Source organism: Schistocerca americana, chromosome 8, assembly GCF_021461395.2.
Source record: "Schistocerca americana isolate TAMUIC-IGC-003095 chromosome 8, iqSchAmer2.1, whole genome shotgun sequence".
NCBI classification, from domain to species: Eukaryota; Metazoa; Arthropoda; class Insecta; order Orthoptera; family Acrididae; genus Schistocerca; species Schistocerca americana.
In genome coordinates this window covers 440,090,798-440,112,933 of record NC_060126.1, presented here as the reverse complement: position 1 = coordinate 440,112,933, position 22,136 = coordinate 440,090,798, and positions in this window count along the sequence as shown.

The following is a 22,136-nucleotide window of genomic DNA, read 5'->3' as shown; positions in this document are numbered from 1 at the left end:
ATACAGATGTATATATAGAAGGAACTAATGGTTGAGATGTGAGCAGAATTTCAGTTAGGCGGTAGGGGAATCCAACAAGTTGCTTATCGCTGGAGACGGAATTTATCTCCAGGTTAGATTTGTCAGCATTCCTGGCACTTTGTAGTGTGGCCAAGGCGCATCAGCTATATGCGTACATCTCCCAACTGAGGTAGGCTAAGTCATTGGTTAGGGAGGTGACAGATGTCGATGCACTGGTTGGACGCTGGGAAAATGAAGTCAGTATTCTTAGTCAGTATGGGTAACAAAACGCTCATGTGACCTATCCCAGAATACTGCTCAAGTGTGTTGGACCCATACCACATGGAACTACAGTGATACATTGAATGAAGACAAAGAAGGGTAGAATCAATTTTCGCAGTTTTGTTTGATTAGTGGAGAAACGTCAAGGAAATGCTGGCAAATCTGAACAGACAGGTGCTTTACGATAGACACAAGGTATCCCACGAAAGCCTGGTGACGAAGTTTCAAGAATTCAAGAACCGGTATGATGTCAGAACTCTAGGAATATACATTGCCGCTATGTATAGATCTATATATAGCCGCTGTGTATAGATCCCGTAAGAACGGCTACGGCAAGAGTGGAGCAATTACAGTTCGCTCAGAATCAGTTAAGCAGTAATTTTTCCCCGCCCTTCATTCGCTAATCCAATGGGATGAAGATCTAAAACGTTATACCATAGTAAGTACCGTCGCCACGAATTTCTCGATGTTTGGTAGAAAATGGATGTAGATGTAGATGTAGATGCGCATGCACATACCCAGTGGTTTCTAAACTGGTCTCGTATTCTCCACAATACTTACTGATATCCCCGTTTGATCATCCTGATTCGGATTTTTCTATGTAGCGTTGGAATAGTGTCTTTAAGAGGAACGTAAGTCTATTTTTTTATGTCCCTTTGATGACCCATTAGCGTATGTGTGCGTGTGCGTGCGTTCTTTCGCGCACCTTTATGTGTGTGTCAATGTGTGTGTGTGTGTGTGTGTGTGTGGCCGCATACATGTGTGTCTTTTTTGAATTAAGGCTTCTCAACGGGTATGTACCAACGCACTTCCCAATATAGTCCTAGAGGAATGTGCCGAAAAGAAGATAAAACGCAGCCGGCCGCGGTGGCCGTGCGGTTCTAGGCGCTCCAGTCCGGAGCCGCGCTGTTGCTACGGTCGCAGGTTCGAATCCTGCCTCGGGAATGGGTGTATGTGATGTCCTTAGGTTAGTTAGGTTTAAGTAGTTCTAAGTTCTAGGGGACTGATGACCACAGCAGTTGAGTCCCATATTGCTCAGAGCCATTTGAGCCAAGAAGTTAAAACACAAATAAGTAAAATACACTTTCGCTTGAATAGACGAGCCCTCTCTCCTGTTTTCACTCACATTCACATAGTCACACACACTCACGAAGAACGCAAAATCTGTGGCTCTGTCAATGTTAATTTGTAAAATTAAAATCCCAATCGAACAGGAGGATTAAAGTTTTAAAAAAATCTCAGTAGAGCATAGCTGGCAGCTAACTTACAAAAAAAGTACAGGATGAGGCAGGCACCCTTATAATACTGCAAAGTACTCCCCCTAAAAGTTTAGGGAGTAGGTCAGACATCTCCAAAAACCTTAAAAGTCGTACCACATTCGCTCCTTTGCTAAAATACAGGACTGATCAGTTGGTAGATTAACCTCTACCATGTTATCGGAACATAAAATACAATAGATTCACTTTAGAATTGGCGTAGTGCAATATGAACACAACAAGCACTCTGCAGAACTAGGAAGCGATGCATCATCGCACTGTGTCCTACCTCAAGGCGGGTGAGATGGCCGAGAGGAGGTACGCCACTGCATAGTAGTTCGTTTTACCTATCGCATCTTATTATCCGTTAATTCCTGCCACTCTTCTGCATGGAGAGAAGTGGAGTCTGGTATATCAAAAGTGAGAATGTAGCATGTCGGCAGACAGCACATTGAGGCAACATATTTAACTGATGCGTTTCCTTGGCTGCCGCATCCGCTAATTTATTTCCCTGAATTCCCAGGTGCCCTGTACCCAGCAGAATGACAACTCCTTCCCCAGCCTCTGCTGACAGAGAAGGTATTTCAGGATGTTATGGAAATACTGGCCTACTGGATACATCCGTTTAGCAAGATAAAAGGCGCTTAAGGAGTTGGAAATACGTCCCATCAGCTCCAGTTCTCTCAAGATTGCATGAAACTTTACATTACGAAAGGTATATTCATTTGATAAACGAATCTTAATGTCATACCCAAGGTAAAGCTCTGAGCAGCCAAGAAAGTCTCCCCACTTAGTAAATAAAGCTTCATCGTTATGGGGTGCATTTTGACGGAGCGCAAACTCGGTTTGACCAAGGAGAGGAAGGATATCTGGTGTGTCCTTTTCACAGAAACCATCCTAACTGTCGTCTTTAAGAGGTCACAAAAACTATGAAAAACAAGAATCCGAACGCGAGAGTGCGAGAACTGTAATACTATTATTCTCGAATGCTAGTTTTTACAACCCCCACCCCCTATAATTTCTGGTTCAAATGAACTATTATATCCTGTCTGTTCTGATTTCCAAGACGTATACTTCGTCCTTCGTAACAGCACACTGAGCAAATAGGCAAACAGAGTGGAAAGTTTAGAAATGTTGATTGATAAAAGTAATTGGTACTTAGCTGGTAAGATTCTTCTTCGTTGTTCCTCGTGATTCACGTCTAATGGTCTTCTTTCTCGCTTTCCTGTAGAATATTGACAAAATATTTGTATTTGTAGAGGTTCAAGGGTTTGATCTTGTTTCATCAGTTCTAAAGAAAACTATGAACCCGATTCAGTTTTCACTTCGCTGATATATTCTTGAAATCATTTCAGAAATTTTAAAAGACTCTTTTTCTTTGTGGTCCAGAATTACAAAAAGGTACTTTTGAGTGTTATTGTTTAGACATAATGGGCAACACTCGCCCAAATTTGGCCACAAGCGGCCGTACACTACTTCTCTCGGCAAACTACTCCCCAGCTACTAACTTTATTTACCCACTGCATGCTTACATACTTATCTGACATATACATTCATCGAAATAATCAAGAAAAAATTTTTATAAGAAATACTCTGAAGAGTCAAAGAAACTGATGGACCCGCCTAATATCGTGTAACGTGGCATGGACTCGACTAAAGTCTGAAGTAGTGCTGGAGGGAACTGACACCATAAATCATGCAGGGCTGTCCATAAATCTCTTCTGAACAGCACGTCGCAAGGAATCCCAAATATTCTCAATAATGTTCATGTCTGGGGATCCTGGTGGCCAGCAGAAGTGTTTAAACTCAGAATAATGTTTCTGGAGCCACTCGGTAGCAATTCTGGACGTGTGGGGTGTCGCACTGTCCGGCTGGAACTGCCGAAGTCCGTCGGAATGCACAATGGACACTAATGGATGCAGGTGATCAGGCAGGATGCTTACGTTCGTGTCACCTGTCACAGTCGTATCTTGACATATCAGGGATCCCATATTACTGCAACTGCCCATGGACCACACCATTACAGAGTCTCCACTAGCTTGAACCCCCCCCCCCCCCCCCCCGCTGCTGACATAGGGGGTCGATGGATTGTTGAGGTTGTCTCCATACCCTTACAGGTCCATCCGCTCGATATATAAGCATTGACATCTGCAGCAACTTGCGGAAGGACTGCACTTCTCTCACGTTGAACGATTTTCTTCAGTCGTCGTTGGTCCCGTTCTTGCAGGATCTCTATCCGGCCGCAGCGATGTCGCTGATTTGGTGTTTCACTGGATTCCTAATATTCAGGGTATACTCGTTAAATGCTCGTACGGGAAAATCCCCACTTTACCGCTACCTCGGAGATACTGTGTCCCATCGTTCACCGGCCAGTGTGGCCACGCGGTTAAAGGCGCTTCAGTCTGGAACCGCGCGACCGCTACGGTCGCAGGTTCGAATCCTGCCTCGGGCATGGATGTGTGTGATGTCCTTAGGTTAGTTAGGTTTAAGTAGTTCTAAGTTCTAGGGGACTGATGACCTCAGATGTTAAGTCCCATAGTGCTCAGAGCCATTTGAACCATTTGAACCCATCGTTCGTGGGCCAACTACAACACACTGTTTAACCACACTTAAATCTTGATAACGTACCATTGTAGAAACACTAACCGATCTAGCAACTGCGCCAGACACTTGTTATCTTATATAGGCGCTGCCGACGGCAGCGCCGTATTGTGCCTATTTACATACCTTTGTATTTGAATATGCATTTCTATAGCAGTTTCTTTGACGCTTCAGTGTATTTACAAAATTTATGAAAGTGATAAAGGGTATGCGTGATAAAACATCTTGTATCGGAAATTAAAGTTGGCGCATAGAACATGACGTATTCAGAAGAGATTCATTACAGAGCGCAGTGCCTAGAAGACCACACCACATCGCGTCAGGAGAGAAATGGTTGGAAATCATGACAATGTTTCTGGAGTTAACGTCTCGCTGGACTCAAGGTAAGAGTCACGTGCCCCAGACTACAAGTTGTAAATGGAGGGAAGTGGAGTCTGATATCTTGAGGGAAATGGATTCCTTAAAGGTTAAAGCAGAAGGAACTTAAGTCAGTTGGCATTCAGACATCACTATCTCGAAATTTCAAGCTTTTAGTTGCGAATGTAGGAGCCAGATCGATAAAAGCTTTAAGCCAAAATTTTCAACATGAATTGGCAGTGAATGCAAGCCAAGGACTGCTCAGTAAGTGCGCAACGGCCGCTGGTGACTGTCTCTCCGTCGGCGGCGCGTAATTCCAGCAGCTCTCCGTAGGATACTGTGTATGAGGGAATGAACTATGACCCGCTTTAGTTCATGGTTCAAATGGCTCTGAGCACTATGGGACTCAACATCTGAGGTCATCAGTTCCCTAGAACTTAGAACTACTTAAACCTAACTAACCTAAGGACATCACATACATCCATGCCCGAGGCAGAATTCGAACCTGCGACCGTAGCGGTCACGCGGTTCCAAACTGTAGCACCTAGAACCGTTCGGCCACCCCGGCCGGCTTTAGTTCATGTGTGCCCAGAAATCCGCTGTGTAAAACATGTGGAACCGATGTTCGCTATAACCCTCACAGCAAACATAATGAGGCACAGTGTGAACATCCCCAAAGGATTACTCGATAAAATTGGGCTGTTCATTCTGTCTTATTAGTAGTAGTTGTAACACTAGTTGTAGCAGTTTTATTAATAATTTTTGATAGGATGTTGACCATGTCAGTTTAAGAACAACAAAAATAACCGAATTGATATAAACGAGGCATGTGAGAAAAATAACGAGACTGATTTTTATCTTCTAAAGTTTTTTTTCAAACAACAATATCATCCCCTTAGAAGTAATTCCCTTCGGCATCTATACATCGCCGGAGTGGTCGTTTCCTGTCATGGTTTCAGCGCTGAAAGGCCTTAACCGGTAGGGCCTTTGACATGTCAGTCCCATTCTTTTGAATGTTCAGCAGAGTCCCCAAATGACGTCCTTCTAAGACATTTTCAGTTTCAGGGGAAGAAAAATGTTGCAAGGACTCAGATCAAGTGAACAGAGAGAGAGATGTGGAACAACAGAAATACGAAACTTCCTGACACATAAAAAGTGTGTGCCAGACCGAGACTCTAACTAGGGACTCCTTTCTTCCAGGAGTGCTCGTTCTGCATGGTTCTCAGGAGAGATTCTGTGAAGTGTGGAAGGTAGGAGATGAGGTACTGGCAGAAGTAAAGCTGTGATGACGGGTTGTGAGCTTTTGATAAGCAATGTTCCCCGTAGGTCTGTTTCAAATTTCCAAAGGTCACACTCGTGATCTCCCCAAGCATAACACAACACCTGATGGCCTATCGTTGCTCTAGATTCCACTGTTCCATTTTCGTAACACACAACAAAACCACAGCTTCACTGAAGGCCCCCTCAAAAATCATGTGATGGTTACGCGGAGCTAAATCTCGGTCTGAGCAACCAATGGAACAACACATTGTTGCCAGATTGCTTGTCCTGTAGTCAGTCTCATTACTTTTCTCGCACTTCTCTTACATGGCATTTCCATACTTAAAGTTGTTGTTTGATAAGAATGAGGTAGGTAATCAGCTGTGGCTTTGTAGTGGACACCTTCCCTGTACTTGCCTATAATGATTTATGGGAACCAGAAACAACTTAAATCAGGATGGACTATAGCCTCGATCCTTCTGAGTACAAGGCCAGCCACTTTAAAACAGCGCTAACCGCATACGGTTTACCCTGCTGTACAAAAATGTTTTGCAAAGAACTCATTTAATAGCGTAAAAGGCTAGTACTACAGTATACGTTCCTTTCTCACTACCACTCACACACTGCACACATTATACAGACATTGTTTCATAATACAACTCTGCAAAAACCATCACATGGCATCAGGATAGTAGTGACCATTGTGTCTACCGTGACTTCCTATTTCCGAGCCTCAATAACCCTGTGATGAGTTAGATGTTGAACTCAGAAAGTGGATGAAGTGTTACTATTACATTTCGGATCTTTTGGAGTAAAGTTAAAGAAAAAACAGTGGCAAGGTGACATACGAAGAGAGAGATATTTTATCGTTATTACGATTGATCTGTGTTACATGTTTTACCAAATCCCTACTCTGTGTTATATAAGTAATCCTTCAGTGCACAAAATGTATCGCGTCATAGTTTAACTCGCTTTATCAATGAGTTCGTTGTAGCAATCTCTTCAGTCTGCTCGGGCAATTTGTTTTTCAGGTTTATTCTTTGGTAGAAAATGTTGGTTTTTAGTTTTCCGTTTATTCAATCTTGATAGCTGGAAATTCAGTCTAGATGTCGTTCCATAGCTGTTTGTGAACAAATAATCGATGTTGTTTTTCATGTGGGCAACTGATTACTATATGCACTCACATGGTACAGTTAAATCCCCAACGTTTTGAAAAGCGCTATACTATTATTTCTTGTTACCATTCTTAAGGTTCTTTTCTGCAGTTTGAGAACTACACTCCTGGAAATAGAAATAAGAACACCGTGAATTCATTGTCCCAGGAAGGGGAAACTTTATTGACACATTCCTGGGGTCAGATACATCACATGATCACACTGACAGAACCACAGGCACATAGACACAGGCAACAGAGCATGCACAATGTCGGCACTAGTACAGTGTATATCCACCTTTCGCAGCAATGCAGGCTGCTATTCTCCCATGGAGACGATCGTAGAGATGCTGGATGTAGTCCTGTGGAACGGCTTGCCATGCCATTTCCACCTGGCGCCTCAGTTGGACCAGCGTTCGTGCTGGACGTGCAGACCGCGTGAGACGACGCTTCATCCAGTCCCAAACATGCTCAATGGGGGGACAGATCCGGAGATCTTGCTGGCCAGGGTAGTTGACTTACACCTTCTAGAGCACGTTGGGTGGCACGGGATACACGCGGACGTGCATTGTCCTGTTGGAACAGCAAGTTCCCTTGCCGATCTAGGAATGGTAGAACGATGGGTTCGATGACGGTTTGGATGTACCGTGCACTATTCAGTGTCCCCTCGACGATCACCAGTGGTGTACGGCCAGTGTAGGAGATCGCTCCCCACACCATGATGCCGGGTGTTGGCCCTGTGTGCCTCGGTCGTATGCAGTCCTGATTGTGGCGCTCACCTGCACGGCGCCAAACACGCATACGACCATCATTGGCACCAAGGCAGAAGCGACTCTCATCGCTGAAGACGACACGTCTCCATTCGTCCCTCCATTCACGCCTGTCGCGACACCACTGGAGGCGGGCTGCACGATGTTGGGGCGTGAGCGGAAGACGGCCTAACGGTGTGCGGGACCGTAGCCCAGCTTCATGGAGACGGTTGCGAATGGTCCTCGCCGATACCCCAGGAGCAACAGCGTCCCTAATTTGCTGGGAAGTGGCGGTGCGGTCCCCTACGGCACTGCGTAGGATCCTACGGTCTTGGCGTGCATCCGTGCGTCGCTGCGGTCCGGTCCCAGGTCGACGGGCACGTGCACCTTCCGCCGACCACTGGCGACAACATCGATGTACTGTGGAGACCTCACGCCCCACGTGTTGAGCAATTCGGCGGTACGTCCACCCGGCCTCCCGCATGCCCACTATACGCCCTCGCTCAAAGTCCGTCAACTGCACAAATGGTTCACGTCCACGCTGTCGCGGCATGCTACCAGTGTTAAAGACTGCGATGGAGCTCCGTATGCCACGGCAAACTGGCTGACACTGACGGCGGCGGTGCACAAATGCTGCGCAGCTAGCGCCATTCGACGGCCAACACCGCGGTTCCTGGTGTGTCCGCTGTGCCGTGCGTGTGATCATTGCTTGTGCAGCCCTCTCGCAGTGTCCGGAGCAAGTATGGTGGGTCTGACACACCGGTGTCAATGTGTTCTTTTTTCCATTTCCAGGAGTGTATTTCCATATTTCGTGCATTCTTTTCCCCGAAACGAATTCCACAGCTAAAACCTGGGCGTACATTTTCGTAGTATTTAAATCATGTAAATAGAATATATTGGCTGTTACAAACTGATGACATGTTCTGATAGCATAACATGCTGCTGAAACTCTGTTTGCAAATATCTTTCTATGTCACATCGTTTCAACTGAGAATCAATATCATTCACCAGAAATTTTTGTTTCTTACAAAAACTACGGAGGTACCATCAAAACTTAATTACATTGTACCATCTTTCAAATTCATACAGAAATTCATGGCAATTGTTTACTTTACGTTCAATGTAAAATTTTGTTGTTCATTCTCAGTACTTTTAGCGTTTGTAGATCCCGAATTAGACTCCGAAATTGTGTTTTGTTTTACTAGAAGTATAGCTGATTCTCTATAATTTGAGATTAAGAGGACCAAGGGAAAAGTTCAAATTGCGGAGAGTTCAAAATAATAATTCAGACACTCGAGAGGGACGCAGAAAAAATTCAAATAATCGAGAGTTTGACTGAAAAAAATTTAATATGTGCATTCATATTTATTTTCATGACGTGCAAAGTAATACATGTGTGTATACATACCATATCTCAAAAACATACCAACGGAAATATTATAAATCCTTTTGAAAAACAGTCGGTGATTTTCTTTTGATGGAGCGACTTCCATCTAGCATTGTTCATCGAATGGTGATGTGAGCTGAGAAGGAATCATCTTTCCTTTCCGTCCAGAGTGCGTGAAATTGTAACGTACAGACAGATGACTTTGCTCGGTCAATGTGACCAATGTTGGCGATTTTTCTTCGTTATCTTTCTCGTCCTCATCCTGGCAAGCCAACAGTTCAGCATCCGATAGAACACCCTGGACACCGATATCGTCGTCAATATAAACGAAATTCCTAAAAGTAAACTTACACTGCTGTATAGAAATTCCCACCCTCAGTCTGGCGGGACTGTATTCGTTAATTCTCGCCACGCTGATAGCTATCCCCCGTTTCCTCTTTGCCTTACAAATCCACACTGTCTGAATCCGTTAGAAAGCGTGTTTATGCTGACACTTCCAGACCTCATCAATCATGTTATAGCGGTCAAAACCGTCAAGCACGCCTTCTCATCTTTTTCAGTGCATACTAGCGCAAGTGAAACAATACCTCTGCGGTAGAAAATTTGGGAAAGTTTGTTTCATTTACAATGGTCCAATGGTTGCACTGTCGAAGTTATGTTTGGTGGGAAAAAATAAATTTTACGTGATCTCAGTGGTAGTGCGTTGTTGTGTACGGCTAAGTTGCACAGAAACAGTAAAATTTTGCATTTCTGCTTTTACATATCACCACTAACCGAGGTCAGCCATACATTAAACAATTATGTGAACTATTATTTTTTGTCTGATCAATAAGTTGTGGGAATCGATTCTATTCTCTTAAATCGTTTCGGCTTCTGAGACCCACCCATGTTAAAGGCTAAGAGCGTTGTCTGCCTGCTAGTGGCAGCAGCGGCGGTTATCAATATGTAGTAACTGTTGCCCTGTCGTTGGGGCGACGTCGTTGTTTTTCCGGATCATGAGAGTGGGCCAGTTAGGTTGGGGACTCATGAGGAGCCAGATCCGCACAGTGTCCACAGCTCGTGGTCGTGTGGTACCGTTCTCGCTTCACGCGCCTGGGTTCCCGGGTTCGATTCCCGGCGGGGTCAGGGATTTTCTCTGCCTCGTGATGACTGGGTGTTGTGTGCTGTTCTTAGGTCAGCTAGGTTTAAGTAGTTCTAACAAGGAAACCTCCCCATCGCAGCCCCGTCAGATTTAGTTATAAGTTGGCACAGTGGATAGACCTTGAAACACTGAACACAGATCAATCGAGAAAACAGGAAGAAGTTGTGTGGAACTATAAAAAAAATAAGCAAAATATAAAAACTGAGTAGTCAATGCGAAGATAGGTAATATCAAGGACAATAAGAGTTAAGGATCGCCGTGGTCCCGTGGTTAGCGAGAGCTGCTACGGAACGAGAGGTTCTAGGTTCAAGTCTTCCCTCGAGTGAAAAGTTTAATTTTTTATTTTCAGTTTGTGTGTCAAACTCTTATGTTTTCATCACTTTTTTGGGAGTGATTATCACTTCCACCTAAATCGGGCAAGGTAGAAGAATCTTTTCACCCATTCGCTAAGTGCACAAGTTAGGTGAGTCGACAACATATTCCTGTCATGTGACGCACATGCCGTCACCAGTGTCGTATAGAATATATCAGACGTGTTTTCCTGTGGAGGAATCGGTTGACCTCTGACCTTGCGATCAAATGTTTTCGGTTCCCATTGGAGAGGCACGTCCTTTCGTCTACTAATCGCACGGTTTTGCGGTGCGGTCGCAAAACACAGACACTAAACTTATTACAGTGAACAGAGACGTTAATGAACGAACGGACAGATCATAACTTTGCGAGAATAAAGAAAGTAAAATTTTCAGTGAAGGGAAGACTTGAACCAAGGACCTCTCGCTCTGCAGCTACTCACGCCAACCATGAGACCAGGGTGCTCCTGAGCTTATATTCTCCTTAATGTTGCCTACCTTACACATGCACTACTCAGTTTGTATATTTTGCTTATTTTTTTCATAGTTCCACACAACTTCTTCCTGTTTTCTCGATTGATTTGTGTTCAGTTTTTCAAGGCCTATCCACTGTGCCAACTTATAACTAAATCTGAGGGGGGTGCGATGGGGAGGTTCCCTTGTAAGTTCTAGGGGACTGATGACCATAGATGTTAAGTCCCATAGTGCTCAGAGCCATTTGAACCATTTTTTGGTCCGCACAGCGCAAGTACACTCTGGGACCGCTGGCGGCACGCATGGACTGATGGGTGGAAGGGCTGTGGTTACGAGGGTGCACGACCTCGTCGTAAATAGGATCCAGCTTTTCAGTCCAAGTAGAGAAAACTCCACGATTGTGATATCTCGCGATTCCCCAGTTACTTGGGTTGGTGTTCCTGTTCGTAGTGTCGCCAAGGCGAAGAGCAGCGTTCTGGGCGCTCTGAACACAGTATTATGGGGACATAGTGCAGAGCCGGCCGCAGTGGTCTAGCGGTTCTGGCGCTGCAGTCCGGAACCGCGGGACTGCTACGGTCGCAGGTTCGAATCCTGCCTCCGGCATGGGTGTGTGTGATGTCCTTAGGTTGGTTAGGTTTAAGTAGTTCTAAGTTCTAGGGGACTGATGACCTAAGATGTTGAGTCCCATAGTGCTCAGAGCCATCTGAACCATTTTTTGCCATAGTGCAGACCACCGGATACGGCTTTGGCGTATTGTCCCATCGTTGCACTTGATATATCGGACTTCAGGTAGCTTCAGCAAGATTACCATTAGTCATTCGTTAGACTGCCACTAGTCTGAGATACCATCTTGTGAAGTGAATGCAGCTCTTGGCTGCCTATCTCATCGCTCGCGAAAGTGTTTGTTGCCGGACCTTCTCAGAGGTCGATTCCTGGAGCACCGTCTGTGGCCCCTTGTGTTACAAAATTTACCATCATCTTATTTCACCCATTTGGTGATCAGTTGCTTGTTTTTTTTTTTAAATTAACCTTTGCTACTGTATTTGCTGTTTTACATCAGGTTTCTAATTTTTTATGTTATTGCCATTCCTGGCGTGTAAAGCCTTCAGCTGTGATTGTGGTAATTTGCATTAAAATTCTAATTTGGTAATCGTATTTACGCAGTGGGCCTTTAAAATCTTATTTACTGTCATTCCTGGCGTCTGATGCCTTCCGCTGTGTTTGTGGCGACTTGCGTTTAATATTTCAATACCTGTAACTTGTAACTTGCAGCGAGTTTTAAACAATTCTTAATTTATTGCCATTCATGGCGTGTAAGGCGTACTGCACAGATCACAGTGGCTTGTTTTTAAAACATTATCTGTTGTATCTGTATTTAAAAGTGATTTGGTAAATTGTAGCTCACTGAAAACACTATTATTTACACAGTTGTTTATTCCTTCGTTAATAACGTGTGGTATATTATTTATTGATGAGTCTTGAATTACTAATTTAAAATAAACTGTGTGTAAATGTAAAAGGCAACCAATAATAACTGATTACGGCCCCGTCCACAATCGTAACCTAATCCTGCCTTCCCTTGACTACCAGGTCTCACTTACATTTGCTGGAAGAGTCATGGGAAAATGCAATCCACCTGGAAAAGCCATCACACACAAGACGTTAGTGCTACCAGTTGTAGAATATCGTTCCAGTGTTTCGAGTCTTTGAGAAGCAGGCATGGCAAGTAATCTAACGAATTCAAAAAGATCGTACTGAGTCCGTAACAGTTCGTGCGTCTCACGTGAAAGTATAACACAAACGCTCTGCGTAACTTCAGAGATTCGATGAAGACTTTGCGACCTTTATTCTGTGGTGGTCGTTCATTTCATGAGGGAAACACGACAAAAACATAAGAGTAATTACGGTGCTAACAGAGGCATACAGATAATAATTTTTGCCTCGCTCAGAACGCGAATAGAATACGAAAGAAAATCGATAATACTTATAGATTGTACCTTCTGCCATGTGGAGCGCAGTGTTTTCCGGTGTACAAATATAGATGCAAATTATTATCTGGAAAAGGAGGTTATCCGTGGAATCACATATGGGGAATGGCTTAAGAGGAAATTGTAGCGTTAACCCAGGACTTGCGAGAATCCGAAAGCTCGCAACCGAAACAAAAAAGCTAATTAATAAAGAGTTAAACGTCAACGGTATGGGAAAGGTGTTGGTGTTGACTGCTACTGCTGGAGAACGTGCAGTGGAACGCAGTTTTCTCCCTCCCGAAACTGAAAAACATGGGTACCGGCGAGCGAGGTCATTAATCAGCACAGGAATGCAATACGAATGTGGAAGCAGTTTCCGAGCGCGAGCGAGCATGTTGACCTCTCTCTCCTCCACTGAGATTACGTACTCTGCACACATCGCATCGCACAGCAGCCGTGGAGCTTAACAAGTCACGCGTCGCATGCATAGTGCCGACGTCATCGGCGTTTTGCGGGATTCGTCCCCCTGCTGTGTCCATTACGCGGAAGGGGAAAACAATGATCTAAAAAAAAAATAATGAAACAGGAGGGTGGATAGAAGAAGGAGGGCGTCATGAGTGTGGGGAGGGTAGGGGAGGGAACTGGAAGCAACGTCCGCAAATTAAAAATATGGCGCGACGGTTGAATGACGACCTAAATTGTCCGCTGCCCGGAGCCCGGTATAAATGACCCGCGGCCTCATCGGCACGTCGGCCCCCATTGCGGCCGTCCACTGGTGAGTTATGGTCAGGACGTGGGCGCTGCGCAGCGTCACGCCGCCTGTTCCGGTGCCACCTGCTGGCTGATCCCAACCGTGGCCGCTACCGCGAGTGGTCGGCTTCTGGGGTAATGACGTTTCAAGTCATTACAGAGTCAATTAAACGAAATTTGAACATTTTTGGAAGGTGACTATCGATAGCTGTCAAGTAATGTAAAAAACTGCTAGCACTTGCTTTTTGATTTCAGAGCTAAATATCGACCTTCTTCACGGATTAGGGTTTGAGGCACAACATCACATCTGTCATTACATACGAGGTGCATTCAAGTTCTAAGGCCTCCGATTTTTTTTCTCCGGACTGGAAAGAGATAGAAACGTGCACATTGTTTTAAAATGAGGCCGCGTTCATTGTTAATACGTCCCAGAGATGGCAGCACCATACGGCAGATGAAATTTTACCGCCAGCGGCGAGAATGAGAACTGTTTTAAATACTTAAAATGGTGACGTTTTCCTTACTTGAACAGCGTGCAATCATTCGTTTTCTAAATTTGCGTGGTGTGAAACCAATTGAAATTCATCGACAGTTGACGGAGACATGTGGTGATGGAGTTATGGATGTGTCGAAAGTGCGTTCGTGGGTGCGGTCTGATGACATGATCGAGAAAGTGGAGAATTGTCTTGGGGGATCACCGAATGACTGTTGAACAGATCGCCTCCAGAGTTGGCATTTCTGTGGGTTCTGTGCCACGAATGCTGACGGTCGACCACACGGCTGCCCGTGTGGCATGTTGCCAAGCAATGTTGACGTGCAACGACAGCATGAATGGGACTTTCTTTTCGTCGGTTGTGACAATGGATGAGACGTGGATGCCATTTTTCAATCCAGAAACAAAGCGCCAGTCAGCTCAATGGAAGCACACCAAGGCACCAAAAAATTTTCGGGTAACCGCCAGTGCTGAAAAAATGATGGTGTCCATGTTCTGGGACAGCGAGAGCGTAATCCTTACCCACTGCGTTCCAAAGGGCACTACGGTAACAGGTGCATCCTACGAAAATGTTTTGAAGAACAAATTCCTTCCTGCACTGCAACAAAAAAGTCCAGGAAGGGCTGCACGTGTGCTGTTTCACCAAGACAACGCACCCGCACATCGAGCTAACTTTACGCAACAGTTTCTTCGTGATGACAACTTTGAAGTGATTCCTCATGCTCCCTACTCACCTGACCTGGCTCCTAGTGACTTTTGGCTTTTTCCAACAATGAAAGACACTCTCCGTTGTCGCACATTCACCAGCTGTGCTGCTATTGCCTCAGCGATTTTCCAGTGGTCAAAATAGACTCCTAAAGAAGCTTTCGCCGCTGCCATGGAATCATGGCGTCAGCGTTGTGAAAAATGTGTACGTCAGCAGGATGATTACGTCGAAAAGTAACGCCAGTTTCATAGATTTCGAGTGAGTAGTTACTTAGAAAAAAAAATCGGAGGCCTTAGAACTTAAATGCACCTCGTACAAAATGACCACGTCTCATGTGTAGAGCATTCCATGGGTTTCATTATAACATACAGGACTTTGGAAGCCAACCAGTCCTGTGTGGTGTACTGCAATTCATGGCATGCTCTGCATATGATGCGCGATCATTATGTATGTAATGACAGGTGTGAAGTTGTGGCTTAAACTGCTTTACCCTAATCCGTGAAGGCGGTCTGTGACTGAAACTGGCTACAATCATGTTTTTTTCACTGTCCACAATTATAATGGCGACTTCGTCTACCTGATGTGCATGAAATCGACGTCCGTGTTCTCCAGGTGGTCGGCTCGAATTGTAACTTTATAGTCATCAGAAATCATTTGGTCGAGTGCTGTTTTGAATATTTGTAAGCTACTCTGTATATCTTGCACTACTTTTCGTCTCCACTGACATTTCTGCATCGTTTATCAAGTTCTGTTTCTTAATTTCCGATGAAATATACTTGCGGAAATTTACGGTCTTCGTTGGTTAGTGCTAGTAACGGTCCCGTTTAATGACTGATTTATCCTTCGATGGAAGAAACATAATCCATTCCATCTCTGTTACTGTTGATCGAAGTGACACCGAAAACAATAATTTGGAAGCAGGCGATGTAAACTTTTATATTTTTAAGAAAGTGTTTTGGTTCTGGGGTTTGGTAATGTAATCTAAAAATACCTGTGGAGGTGCTTCCAGTGATGGTAATCGAATATTTTCATTAATGCAACAGAACCCTGGTGTTCCTTTGTTGCAGTTTTTCGCGTTGCAAAATTGGCACATGTTATCCATTTTCCCGATTACGACATGTTTGTGTTTGTTATATTCTTTCATCGGGTCGCAGTGGAATGCCACATTTGTTAGGTTGTTCTCGTTCCCGCTTCTCGTAGGGTGATATTTCCATGGCTGCCTTGAATTCGCAGTCTTTTATTATAAGATTGTGTAGCAATTCTTGACTCTTCAGTCCCTTCATTTCGTTGTCTTTCGGTTTCTCTGCTTCTCACGGTGCCCATTGTTGTTCGCTGCGCTCTTCATCTCTGTGTTTTCGTGTTCCAGAGTATTGCTGAACATTCCAGAACTTCCCGGATTGTTGTGGAACATTCCTTAACATTCTGGAATGTTCTGGAATGCTCTCGAATACTCTCAATGATCTGGAATATCTTCAAAGGCACGCACTTCAGATAAAAACGAGAATCTTCTTCATGGATGGGGATAGCATATAACTCCCTTGATCGTACAGGGACTAGTTTCTGAGTTCTACCGGCACGCACATTGTACAGAACTTTTGTAATATACATTGATTTAACTGATCTGATAAGGGTCATCAGGAGCTGTCTTACAATGGACAGGGAATCCACAGACACAGTAGCAAATATGAAAATAGTTTTTAGGTTTATAAAATAGATGTTTTCTGATGTAGCGATTCTGGGGAAAGGAAAATCAAGGAGAATGCACCAGTTAAGGGTATTGAGAAATGAGGAAGATGTGGTTGGAGAAAAGGATGAACAAGGGTAACGACTGTGCACAAGTTGCATTGGTAGATATGTCACTAACTGTCTTCCGAAGCTGGAGGTGTTATTCTGTTCTGTAACATAATGCGGGTGTTATAGCAGAGTCGGGTTCCTGCTATTGAGAAGGACTTTGAGGAAGTGGTTGTTATGATGAGAACGGATGTTTCTACCGTGTTCTGCAGACAACAGCGTTAAGGTTGAGAAGAGATATGGGGGACAGTGCACATTGATAAGACAGTAGAGAAGACATACTGTATGTAAATGTCTGAGCTTGTCTGCACGCAGCCAGGACAGCTGCGCATATGATGTCAAAATGTAATCAAATAGTCGAACATTACAGATATAACAGAATAGAAGGATTCAGACCAATTCCAGCCGCCTTGAGCTTTCCTGAGAAAGGCCGCCGGCCGGGGTGGCCGAGTGGTTCTAGGCGCTACAGTCTGGAACAGCGCGACCACTACGATCGTAGGTTCGAATCCTGCCTCGGGCATGGATGTGTGTGATGTCCTTAGGTAGGTTTAAGTAGTTCTAAGTTCTAGGGGACTGATGACCTCAGAAGTTAAGTCCCATAGTGCTCAGAGCGATTTGAACTAGTTTTGAGAAAGACCTTGCAGGATAACATCGCAGTAATCAATAATTGGAAGCATAAGTGTTTGCACGAGTTTCGTTTTCAGGTAAAGAGGGAAGAGCTTTTCATATTTTTGTCAGGCGTGGAGAGACGCTGATGTCTTCTTGCATGTTGCGGTTACCAGCCATTCCAATTTAGATTTTCATCTACTATTACACCTAGACTCTTCGCTGCGGGAGAGAAACTGATATATTGTTCCAATTAGGTTAAAGATGACAGGGACTCCCGATATTTCGAGCGGATGAGCCTAGAGAGACCAACCAGCACCGCTTGGGTTATGGATGGGTTGAACTATAAATCTATATCCTGCGCCCTTTTTGACAGTGCACAAAGGTCGGTACTGAGCTTTAGATAGCTGCCTCCAGGTTTATTGATATTGCAGCTTCACACATGCAACTGGCGGTCATCAGCGTACGCCTGCTGCTTGCAGTACAAAAGCGGCACGTCTAAACTGATTACACATTACTGACCTACAAACTAAAAGAGTACAGGGCCCAATACGCAACACTGGGTGACGCCAGATACTACCTGACCACACTGTGACTTTATGGAGTCGAACATGACGCACTGCTGTCGAGACGTGAGATATGAGGGAAACCAGTGCACTGCACTTTACGAGAAATTTACTGAGACAAGTGTACTGTGATGTTTACAGGAACCTGATAGGTGTTCCTATAGTTGAGTGTTTGTAGTTATGTAGTTTGTTAGTCGGTCGTGGACAGTGCCAGAAGAATACAAATAGATCGGTAATCATAGGGTGCTGTGACAATGTCCTTTTTATTTATGGCCGGCCACGTGGCCGAGCGGTTCTAGGCGCGTCAGTCTGGAACCGCGCTGCTGTTACGGTCGCAGGTTCGAATCCTGCCTCGGGCATGAATGTGTGCGCTGTCCTTAGGTTAGTTAGGTTTAAGTAGTTCTAAGTCTAGGGGACTGATGACCTCAGAGGTTAAGTCCCATAGTGCTCAGAGCCATTTTCTTTTAATTTATGGGCTTAACTATTCCCTGCTTCGAGGCTTCAGGGAATGCAGTTGTGGTTAAGGAGTTGTTCAAGATATCTGTTATAGGGAGCAGTAGTGGATTAACAATCATTTGGAGTCTGATGCCGTAGTATCCAGTAGATGATGACGATCGAAGACACATGACAGCTTTTTAACGGTATTGCAAGTAACATGCAATTTTTCAGCCGGCCGGAGTGGCCGTGCGGTTCTAGGCGCTGCAGTCTGGAACCGAGTGACCGCTACGGTCGCAGGTTCGAATCCTGCCTCGGGCATGGATGTGTGTGATGTCCTTAGGTTAGTTAGGTTTAATTAGTTCTAAGTTCTAGGCGACTGATGACCTCAGAAGTCAAGTCGCATAGTGCTTAGAGCCACTTGAACCATAGAATTTTTCGTGGATAAAGCACTCGAAGAGTCTCTCTGCCGTTTTTGGTTGTAAGTAATCTGAAGTACCAGTGCAGTTCTTCGGCTCAGACAATTAGATCAGCAGCAGCTTTTATGTTACCTGTAGGCCACGAAGGCTTTTATCCTTAGAATAGCTGGTCTATTTCTGTCGTTGGTTAATGTATGGGCATGCTTGAGTTTTGCATTCCTCACAGCCTGACTGACTGTTCCGCTTCTGCTTGGTGTGGGGTGCAGTTTGTTAGGCCATTGCGCAACCTCTCTGAGATCGATGAGTTACTTCAGTTCTTCAGTTGAGCAAGATGCACCTTTCCTTCTTCAGAGGAGACTATTTGCCATATAGTTGAGTAAGCTTGTTCGTAAACCTATGAAGTTTTTCGTTGATGTCCCAGAAGGGGATAGAAGACGCCCTGAATGTTTCTTGCGCCACGGTTGCAAGTTCAGATAAATTGATGCGATTGAACTTTCGGTATCTAGTCAGTTGTGGTTACTTTCTGGGAAATTCCACCCAGTGCGTCATGAGCTGACAGATCAGTTGCAGATATATGAGAGGTAATAATTACTCTATACAGCGATTTCGTTGCACATACATGTATCAGATTGTGACTATCGTTCATATGATGGATAGGAACAACTGAAGCAGAGACACGTTTAAAAAAGAAAATATCTGCTTAAATTTCATTCTGGTAGGACTACTGTCTGAAAATTTATGTTAGTGTCGCCAACTCTAATTACATGTTCGTATTACTTATCGCCCGAAAATAGCTGTCCACTTAAATTAATGAGTTAATTTAGTTTGTGGATAATTATCTGACATACAAATACTAAGAACATAGACAATACAAATGTTAACAAGAATGGTGGAAGAGAATACCACGGTACGAAAACCATTACTGATTTTTATATAGCCTTTTTTTGCTCTCTTGGATACAGATGTTAACAAGAGTGGGTGGAAGATAATACCACGATACGAAAATCCAGATTGATTTCTATATGGCCTGTTTTTACTCTCTTGGAATTTTGTGTTGTATCATTAACCAGCCATTGAAATAATCCAGGAACAAATGGTAACCAATGCACTTTAATGACTACATTTCGGGATCAATATATGGTTCCCAGGGGTGCTACGTGATCACGTTTAGTGTATCACACAATACTTCTGCGAAACAGATACTCCACATTGTCAGGTGGTGGCTTTTCGTTACTGCTGGCGAGGTGGCAACTAGTTTTAATAGGACTACAAGTTACCCACATGACTTGATCTTTGAACGTTGTAGCTAACATCATATGAATGTTCTGCAAGCCTCGCATTCCGATCTGTTATACTGATGGGCTGAAAAACAATGCTATCGTTATCGAAATACGAAAATTTTTCAGTCAGGAATAATATACAACATGATATCAGAAATGATTGCTTTCACCACTTTGACAGAATGTTAAGATAGAAATTCATATGAAATAATGTTATCAGATAGGCCTACAACTGTCGCAGGAAAAGATTACAGAATAATTTACAAAGGAAACACCAATCAATGATGCTTTCACTCACTAGAACACACTATCAGTAAAAGAAATAGCTATTATCAGTGAGATTTTAAATGGTTTTGCTGACCAAGCGCATCGCAAACATTTATACCACTCACACAATGGACAAATTTTGTTTGATGTTGCTGCATGGAATCAGTAACGAGCAACCACGAAATGACAATCTCGAGTCGTTACCTCGATGTAATATTGCGGGATGCACAAAGTATGACCTGGCGATAGAACAGAGATCCAATATTGATCACATACACTGTAGAAGTTTTAAGAGACATACACTGCCCTCAGAATCATATCATCAGTGCGTAATAGTCAGTATCTTTTAGGTACGTGCTGTTCATTTGTATACTCCGATTTTAGCTATGGACTTCGTTTTCGGGGAACGAATTGCAAGAAACATGGACGAACGTCTCAAACTACAGAAAAATACCGTAAGAATTTCATAACCATAGAACAACATATAGACTGAATTTCCAGTTATCAAGTACGAATAAACGTAAAACTAAAAACCAGCATTTTCTACCAAGGAATAAACAGCAAAATAAATTGCCTGAAGAGGCTGAAGAGGTTGCTACAACGAATTCATTTATAAATCAAGTTAAAAGTACCTATTACGCAATGCGTTCTGGTCAGTGAAGGGATTACGTGTTTAATACAGAGTAGTGGTTTGGTAAAAGAAGTAACATAAGTAAATCGTAATAGCGATAAATTTCTGTGACTTAGTACTCTGCTTTGACGCTGCTTCTTCTTTAATCTTAGTCTAAAACATCTGGAATGTACAATGAAGTGCCAAAGAAACTGGTACAGGCATGCGTAATCAAATACAGTGATGTGTAAACAAGCAGAATATGGCGCTGCGGTAGGCATCGCCTATATAAGACAACAAGTGTCTGGCGCAGTTGTTGGATCGGTTACTGCTGCTACAATTGCAGGTTATCAGAAGTTAAGTGCGTTTGAATGTGGTGTTATAGTCGGCTCACGAGCAATGGGATACAGCATCTCCGAGGTAGAGATGAAGTGGGAATTTTCCGTACGATCTTTTCACGAATGTACCGTGAATATCAGGACTCCGATAAAACACCAAATCTCCAATATCCCTGCAGCCGGGAAAAGATCATGCAAGAACGGGACCAACGATGATTGACGAGAATCGTTCAGCGTGTCAGAAGTGCAACCCTTCCGCAAATTGCTGCAGATTTCAATGCTGGGCAATCAACAAGTGTCAGCGTGCGAACCATTCAACGAAACATCATCGATATGGTCCTTATCCTTGACAACTGTGCGGCACAAGGATCTCGTTTTGTTCAGAACAAGTATTTCTGTTGTGCTGTTCAGATAGTAGTGTAAGAGTTGCAGATAACAGGAAGTGCAATGATAGCGAACACGGTAGAGCAAACACAGGTTATGATAGTTTCTGTGCTTCTCGCCACGTACACGTAACAAGCAAAGATGGAGGAGTCAGGACATAAATGGAATGAAAATAACACGAAGAGAGCCGTAAAAAAGTCAGACATTGAAATAACAGTCAGGAAAGTGAGTGTGAGTTCCAAGACATTAGGTGATCTTGGACGTCCGCAGATGTTTGTCCAAGGTGCGACAAGATTCTAAAGGTTCAAGTTTTATACAATTGATTCTGTAGGTCTGAAGAGCTGTCGTGACCAAAGAACTAAATTTGACGAGAAGTACACAAAACTTAATGTATCTCAAGTGCCTAACAGTTATCTACTTAGCATTTTAAGGTATCGTACTTTGGTACGTATGGCTCTGAGCACTATGCGACTTAACTTCTGAGGTCATCAGTCGCCTAGAACTTAGAACTAAT